Genomic DNA, 9,440 nt, shown 5'->3' on the forward strand with positions numbered 1-9,440 from the left:
TCTCCCTCTTCCAAATCCTGGTGGCGTCTGGTCAAATCTGTTTCTGGTGTTTGTTCCCCCTCCATCCCCTCCCTTACCTCAAACGGCTACACAGCTGACTCTGCACGTGAAAAAGCTGAATGCCTCAACTCTGTGTTTGCCTCTAAATCTTGTGTCCCAAACCCATCCCTCTCTGTACCCACTGTACCCAGTCGTACCCAGCTGCTCCTGGACTCTGTGTCCTTTCCTCCTGACAAGGTGGAAAAGTTTCTGTCAACCCTCGACTCTGATTCTGCAACTGGACCTGACGGCATCAGCCCACGGGTCCTAAAATCCTGTTCTTCCGCTCTTTCACTCCCCCTCTCTGTTCTCTTCACCCTCTCTTTTGGTCAAGGTCAACTGCCATCTGCTTGGAAATCAGCCAACATCACCGCTTTACACAAAAAGGTGCAAAAACAGAGCCTAGTAACTACAGACCAATCAGCCTTCTCCCAGTTATCAGCAAAGCCATGGAATCCATCATTTCTTCGGATATGAAATCTTTCCTCTTCTCCAATGGCTTGATCTCTGATCATCAATTTGGTTTCAGACCAGGTCACTCTACTCTGGACATGCTGCTTCTGCTGTCTCAACAATGGATGGAGGTCCTCAATGCCAAACAGGAAATCAGAGCTGTCTCACTTGACATATCACATGCCTTCGATACGGTCTGGCACCCCGCTCTGCTCACCAAACCCTCCTCCTTTGGTATCCATGGAAATCTCCACGCATGGCTGGCGGACTTCCTCTCTCGTCGTAGTCAACGTGTGGCCCTGAATGGGTTTTTTCTCATCTCCACTTCCTGTTCAGGCTGGAGTTCCCCAAGGCAGTGTTCTGGGCCCTGTGCTTTTTCTGGTCTTCATCAATGATCTCTCAGACTCTCTTGAAAATCCTCTCTATCTCTTTGCTGATGACTCCACTCTCTGCCGCTCCATTCCTCATCCCTCAGGTCGGCAGTCTGCAGCCTCCTCACTCTCTGCAGACCTGGACAAAATCACTGACTGGGCAAACAAGTGGAACATGTCTTTCAATCCTGACAAATCTCACTCTCTTACGATGTCTCTCCGAAAAGACCGACTGGACAACCCTCCCATCCACTTTCTGAATAATCCTCTCCAAGAAGTTCTGTCACTCAAGCTTTTGGGTCTCACTATCTGCCATGATCTTTCCTGGGAAAACCACATTGCAAATCTGGCCTCCAAAGCCAGTCGCCGACTGGGCATCCTCCGTCATGCGTAGTCCTTCCTTAGCACATCTGAGCTCGTCACCACATACAAGGCTTTCATCCGCAGCTCAATGGAATACTGCTCTCCCCTCTGGGCTGGTGCTCCTGCCTCACAAATAGCTCGTCTTCACGCTGTTGAAACCAAAGCGTTCAGAATCATTGGAATCTCCCGTGATGAAGCTACCTCCGAGGGCCTTTCACTTACTCACGTCAGGCAGGTTGGTGGTCTTTCTGTCTTCTACCGACTCCTCTCCGGCCTTGCTCCTCCAGCTCTCTCTGGGCTCTGTCCCCCGAATATTCCTGAAGGTCGCACAAGATCTGCCTGCAACCCTCTTATGTTTAAACTGCCAAAATCTCGGCTCTCTGCTCACCTTCACTCTTTCATTCCTCTTTTCTCCCGCCTCTGGAACAAACTCCCCCACTCCCTTCAATCCCACTCCTCCCTCCAGGTCTTTAAAACAGCTGTTCACCACCATCTCTTATCTTCCCCCATCCAAAACCTTGATCTTTTATACCCCCGCTAATTTCACCCCAAATCCTCTTTTTTGAAATACCAACTTCTTTCCTGGAAGTCCTTGGTGTCCTTGTGTTTATACTTCTCCCACCTCAACCCCCCCCCCTCCTCCTTCCCACGCCGCCTCCCCCCAAGCCCTCTCCCTCCCACACATTCCTGATATCCCTCACAAATGTTGTGTTTATGTGCTTCCCCTTCTTGGTCCTTGGTGTCCTTGTGTTTATACTTCTCCCACCTCAACCCCCCCCCCCCTCCTTCCCACGCCGCCTCCCCCCAAGCCCTCTCCCTCCCACACGTTCTCGATGTCCCTCACAAATTTTGTGTTTATGTGCTTCCCCTTCTCTCCCCATTTTGTCTACCGCTCCCCTTTTTATACACTTTGTTTGTTTGTCTGTTTGATTTGTTTGTGTGATAAATGTTAGCTCCTTCACGTGCCTCAATTATGTATGCAAAAAAAACAAAAACAAAAAAAAAACGTGTGCGCGTTTGTGCTGGCTTTGCTTTGTCTGGCAGTCAGGAATCGTTCAGCCGTCCAGGCTCCGTCAGGCTCCGATGTTGGTGCGAAGCAGGCCTCCCCGCACCCCCGTTCACCAGGCCTCGATGCGCCCTCGTTCGCGCTCTGTCATGCCTCACCGAGCGCCTCGCTCGCCCCGGTCTCACCCGCTCAGCGGCAAGCCTCGATCGCACGTGAACGCCAGGGAGGAGAATCGACGGCGCTCCAACGTTTCCCCAATGTCGGTCGTAACGCAGGCAATTTGCGGATTGCAAAAGGAAACTGGGCAGGCAGGAGGTCCAAGAACGAGAGAGGTGGGTCCAACCGAGAGAAATGCAAGGGCAGAATGGAGGTCCAAGCAGGAAGGAAGCCAAAACGAGAAGAGGGAAATGTCGGCCAGCGAGTGGTTTGACTGGCCGTCTCATGTCAGCTCTCTTCCTCCCTCCCAACTAGTGTGGCGCTTACTCGTAATTCTTCACGCCCTCTTCACGTCACGGGCGCTTCTCCTCCAATCAGCGCGTTGCTTCTTGTGGTTCTTTCGTGCCCTCCTCACTCATTGGCCATGGTGTCATCAGTCAGTGGCCAATCAGTGTCGTATGTCCCTCATCTTCCTTCCTCTCCAATCGGTGCCCTGGTTCTTACTTGCCCCTCCCATGGCCAATCACAAGTTCTCCTGGGCGTGGCTCCAGTCCTGCCTGTATGATGTTTGCTCATCATGCCGGCGTTGTACGCGGCCGCTTCCGGTCAGTTTTATCGTCTTGTGGCAGAGGGGAATTTAATTAGTGTGTGCACTAATGGATCTATCTACTGTCTATTAGTGCATTGCCATATGGGACACCGGACTGATCACAGAGTGGATGACATGCAATGGAATTAGCATAATCCCTACGCTCGTTAACAAGCCCCGCCCCCTTGTGGCGGGGACGAAGACACAAGCTTAATCCGACATTCGGGCTACAAAACTTATTACATCAAGATTCCCTATCACGACAGCCGGAGCATGTTTTTTTTTTTGTTTTGTTTTTTTTTTGTATACTGAATCGAGGCTTGTGAAAGAGCTAACATTTATTTCACAAACAAATCAACCAGACAAACAAAATATACAAAAAGAGGGAGCGGAAGACAAGATGGGGAGAGAAGGGGAAGCACAACCACAACATTTGAGAGCAGGCAGAAGTGTGGGAGGGAGAGGACTTGGGGGCAGGAGGCGTGGGAAGGTGGGGGGGGGGGGGGGGGGTGGGAGAAGTATAAAACACAAGGGGACCGAAATTAGCGGGGGTAGAAAAGATCAAGGTTTTCGATGGGGGAGGATAAGAGATGGTGGTGAACAGCTGTTTTAAAGACCTGGAGGGTGGAGTGGGATTGAAGAGAGTGAGGGAGTTTGTTCCAGAGGCGGGAGAAAAGAGGAGTGAAGGTGAGCAGAAAGTCTTGATTTTGGCAGTTTAACCATAAGAGGGTTGCAGGCAGATCTTGTGCGACCTGTAGGAATATTTGGGGGACAGAGCCCAGAGAGGGCTGGGGGGGGGCAAGGCCAGAGAGGAGTCGGTAGAAGACGGAAAGACCACCAACCTGCCTGCGGTGAGTGAGTGAAAGGCCCTTGGAGTTAGCTTCATCGCGGGAGATTCCAATGATTCTGAACGCTTTGGTTTCAACAGCGTGAAGACGGGCTAGGTGTGAGGCAGGAGCACCAGACCAGAGGGGAGAGCAGTATTCCATAGAGCTGCGGATGAAAGCCTTGTATGTGGTGAGGAGCTCAGGTGTGCCAAGGAAGGACTTCGCACGACGGAGGATGCCCAGTCGGCGACTGGCTTTGGAGGCCAGATTTGAAATGTGGCTTTCCCAGGAAAGATCATGGCAAATAGTGAGACCCAAAAGCTTGAGTGACAGAACTTCTTGGAGAGGATTATTCAGAAAGTGGATGGGAGGGTTTTCCAGTCGGTCTTTTCGGAGAGACATCGTAAGAGTGTGAGATTTATCAGGATTGAAAGACATGTTCCATTTGTTTGCCCAGTCTGTGATTTTGTCCAGGTCTGCAGAGAGTGAGGAGGCTGCAGACTGCCGATCTGAGGGATGAGGAATGGAGCGACAGAGAGTAGAGTCGTCAGCAAAGAGATAGAGAGGATTTTCAAGAGAGTCAGAGAGATCATTGATGAAGACCAGAAAAAGCACAGGGCCCAGAACACTACCTTGGGGAACTCCAGCCTGAACAGGAAGAGGAGATGAGAGAAACCCATTCAGGGCCACACGTTGACTACGACCAGAGAGGAGTCCGCCAGCCATGCGTGGAGATTTCCATGGATACCAAAGGAGGAGAGTTTGGAGAGCAGAGCAGGGTGCCAGACCGTATCGAAGGCACGTGAAATGTCAAGGGAGACGGCTCTAATTTCCTGTTTGGCGTTGAGGACCTCCATCCATTGTTGAGAAAGCAGAAGCAGCATGTCCAGAGTAGAGTGACCAGGTCTGAAACCAAATTGATGATCAGAGATCAAGCCATGGAGAGAGGAAAGATTTCATATCTGAAGCAATGATGGATTCCATGACTTTGCTGATAATTGGGAGAAGGCTGATTGGTCTGTAGTTGCTGGGATCTGTTTTTGCACCTTTTTTGTGCAAAGCGGTGATGTTGGCTGATTTCCAAGCAGATGGCAGATGACCTTGAGCAAAAGAGAGGGTGAAGAGAACAGAAAGAGGGAGTGAAAGAGCGGAAGCACATGATTTTAGGACCCGTGGGCTGATGCCGTCAGGACCAGTTGCAGAATCAGAGTCGAGGGTTGACAGAAACTTTTCCACCTTGTCAGGAGGAAAGGACACAGAGTCCAGGAGCAGCTGGGTACGACAGGGTACGGTGGGTACAGAGAGGGATGGGTTTGGGACACAAGATTTAGAGGCAAACACAGAGTTGAGGCATTCAGCCTTTTCACGTGCGGAGTCAGCCGTTAAGCCGTTTGAGGTGATGGAGGGGATGGAGGGGGAACAAACACCAGAACAGATTTGACCAGACGCCACCAGGATTTGGAAGAGGGAGACAGATAAGAGAGTTCGGTCTTGAGAACGGTGAGATATTGTTTCCTGGCTCTCCTGAGGGTGGACACACACTTGTTTCGGGCTTTGTGAAAGGAAATGAGATTTCCTTCCGTTGGATTTGCTTTCCAGGAGACGAAAGCAAGTTGTTTCAGGGCAACAGCCTCACCACAAGATTCCGTGTACCATGGACAGGAGGAAGGGTATGACAACTGAAGACGAGATGGGATAAATCTGTGCATGAGAGAGAGCAATTTACTTTGAAAGAATTCCCAGGATGAGTTGATGTCAGAGCGGTAGAGATGGGAGACCAGTCCAGATGATTGATGGCTGCTTGAAGACCGTGCCAGTTGGCCTGAGTGAAATGCCAGACTCGTCGCCGCTGAGGAGGCTCTCTGAGAATGGTCAGAGAGATGTCTACTTTGACAAGCACATGATCAGATGAGCCGATTGGAGCAGAAGAAGAGCAGCAGACATTTTCAGGGAAGTTTGTCATAACCAAATCCAGAAGAGAAGATGCTCCGTTGACTGAGATCCGGGTCGGGAAATTGACAGATTGTGTCAGTCCCAGTGAGTCGCAGAAGTCCTTTGCTGAGGAGCCATGGCTGGTGAGAGTGGTACCCACACCCAGCCAACTGGCATGGTGACAATTGAAATCACCACATATGAGGAAGAGTGAGTTGGGATGAGTAGATAGAAGTTGGTCCATATTATCAGACAGTGAGATGTAGATGGAGTCATCGCTGTTTGGTGGACGGTACAACACACATATGAACAAAAGGTGGGAGTGAAGGGGAAGCCGTAGCCAAAGGTATTCCTGGGGGTGACGTGGAGAGAGGGCAGTGGAGGGCGAGTGAGGAAGAGAGTTTTTTTATAAAGATAGCAACCCCACCTCCAGGACGAGGCTCAGGTCTATCATACCGGAGGAGGGAGTAACCTGGGAGAGATACCAAGGCATCAGAGACATCATGAAGGAGGAAAGTTTCTGTTAAGCAGATCACATCTGGTTTGTCAGAAGCAACCTGTATGGAGAGATCAGTCAAGTTTGAGCGAAGGCCCCGTATGTTTGAGGTCCATACCGTTAATGAAGAGGAAGGGGGAGCATCGGGTCCAGAACAGGGGGGGGGGGGGGTAGGGTAAGATGTGGAAGAGGAGGAAGAGGTAGGGAGAGCTGTTGAAGGTGTGTCAGAGATTTCAGAATAGCTTGGAGAAAGGGAAGAATGGGGCGGACAAAAGGTTTGATGGAGATTGGGTGAGGCACAGTGAGGTGTTATTTGAGGAGGGGGAAGAGCGAGGCAGAAGGTTGGGGGAGATGAAGGTGAAAGTTGGAAGGGGGAAGAAGCAGGGAGGATGCTTTGAGGAGGAGGGGTGAGAGGGGAGTCTAGGAGGGGAGGAGCGAAGGAGAGTCTCGGAGGGGAGGGGTGTGGGGGGAGTTTAGGAGGGAGGGGAGGGAAGGGGCAAGGGGGGAGATTTGAAAGGGATGGGTGATGGGGAGGATTTGGAGGGGAGGGGTGAGATTGGATTTTGAAAAGTGTACGATTCATGGGAAACGAACATTTTTTGCAAAATGAGTTTGAGACCTTCGAGTCAAAAATACGTTTGAGGACACTGAAGGAGGGGTGGAGTTCTGGATAGTTTAGGGAATGTAGAAAGGACGAACTGTAAGAGATGGTATTATATATATTTTTTGGAATGAATAGATTTGGTGAGCAAGACGAAAGCATCCTTTTGTAGGAAAAGAAGAAAAGGGTGTTATAATATATGAGAGAAAATAGTTGTTCAGGGGAGAGATTATACATTTCTAACCACGTGATCGCGTGATCGCGAACAAGAACGAACGAACAAATAAGAACAACAAATAAACGAATAAGACCTGGGAAGGAAATATTTTTTTTGGGTTTTTTTTTTTTTTGAGTAGAGATATTAAACAAGGAGGTATGGGGTGAACGACTGGGATGAAACAGAGAACGAAAATAAATGCAGCGCATTCGACGAATCGCTGAGAGAAAAAGAAAACCACAAGGTCGGAGACGGTACGGTAGCCAAGCCTACGAGTACTAGGCCTCAGAATACTCGATACGCATTAAGCGACGATTGTGTCTACATGTACGAAAAATTAGCACCGAAAATTTTCAAAAAAGATACGCTATAGGTACATACACCGAAAGATAGATACAGTCTCGACAAAAACACAATTGAGAAAGATCACTTAGCTTCGAAAGCGTGAGCGCATGGAACAGCTTCGAAAATACGTGACCTCGCCGTGATCTCGCGAGATATTCCAAGAGAATAATACCGATGCCGAGCTACCTGGATCTATATATCCCCCTACCTAAAATTCATAATATCTTATTCCCCATGGTGAGTACTCGACAATGAGCCGTGTAAAAAAAATTCCATTGAGTGGTTTTGGAGATAGAGGTCATACGTTTTTCCAAGATTGCGTCCGTACCACGTGACCGATGACGTCATAATTATGAATACAAATATTCTACAGGCGGAGGGGGTTCTATGGTAAAATTTCCTGTCAATCGGACCATGTCAAATGTCAATTGTTCGTGTAAAATGCAGACCCATACGGCACACGGCACAGGTCACACGCACTTAACTGAATGCTTAACCCCCGCTTTTAGGTTCGCGAGCGCAGGGTAATTACAACTTACTGTACACATCATGCACCGGAACTCCATTTCAAATTACAAATTACAGTACATCATGCAATGGAACTCCATTTCACATTTCAACTTACAGTACATCATGCACCGGAACTCCATTTCGAATTACAACTTACTGTATATCATGCACCGGAACTCCATTTCGAATTACAAGTTACTGCACATCATGCACCGGAACTCCATTTCAAATTACAGTACATCATGCACCGGAACTCCATTTCAAATTACAATACATCATGCACCGGAACTCCATTTCAAATTACAGTACATCATGCACCGGAACTCCATTTCAAATTACAGTACATCATGCACCGGAACTCCATTTCAAATTACAAATTACAGTACATCATGCACCGGAACTCCATTTCAAATTACAATACATCATGCACCGGAACTCCATTTCAAATTACAGTACATCATGCACCGAAACTCCATTTCAAATTACAGTACATCATGCACCGGAACTCCATTTCAAATTACAGTACATCATGCACCGGAACTCCATTTCAAATTACAAATTACAGTACATCATGCACCGGAACTCCATTTCAAATTACAACTTACTGTACATCATGCACCGGAACTCCATTCCTAATTACAAATTACAGTACATCATGCACCGAAACTCCATTTCTAATTACAAATTACAGTACATCATGCACCGAAACTCCATTTCTAATTACAAATTACAATACATCATGCACCGGAACTCCATTTCAAATTACAGTACATCATGCACCGAAACTCCATTCCTAATTACAAATTACAGTACATCACGCACCGAAACTCCATTCCTAATTACAAATTACAGTACATCATGCACTGGAACTCCATTCCTAATTACAAATTACAGTACATCATGCACTGGAACTCCATTTCTAATTACAAATTACAGTACATCATGCACTGGAACTCCATTTCTAATTCCAAATTACAGTACATCATGCACCGAAACTCCATTTCAAATTACAAATTACAGTACATCATGCACTGGAACTCCATTTCTAATTACAAATTACAGTACATCATGCACTGGAACTCCATTTCAAATTACAAATTACAGTACATCATGCACTGGAACTCCATTCCTAATTACAAATTACAGTACATCATGCACCGAAACTCCATTTCAAATTACAAATTACAGTACATCATGCACCGAAACTCCATTTCTAATTACAAATTACAGTACATCATGCACAGGAACTCCATTTCAAATTAAAAATTACAGTACATAATGCACCGGAACTCCATTTCTAATTACAAATTACAGTACATCATGCACTGGAACTCCATTTCTAATTACAAATTACAGTACATCATGCACTGGAACTCCATTTCTAATTACAAATTACAGTACATCATGCAATGGAACTCCATTTCTAATTACAAATTACAGTACATCATGCACTGGAACTCCATTTCTAATTACAAATTACAGTACATCATGCACTGGAACTCCATTTCTAATTACAAATTACAGTACATCATGCA

The sequence above is a fragment of the Myxine glutinosa genome, chromosome 7 (assembly GCF_964187855.1).
Source record: "Myxine glutinosa chromosome 7, kmMyxGlut1.1, whole genome shotgun sequence".
Lineage (NCBI taxonomy): Eukaryota > Metazoa > Chordata > Myxini > Myxiniformes > Myxinidae > Myxine > Myxine glutinosa.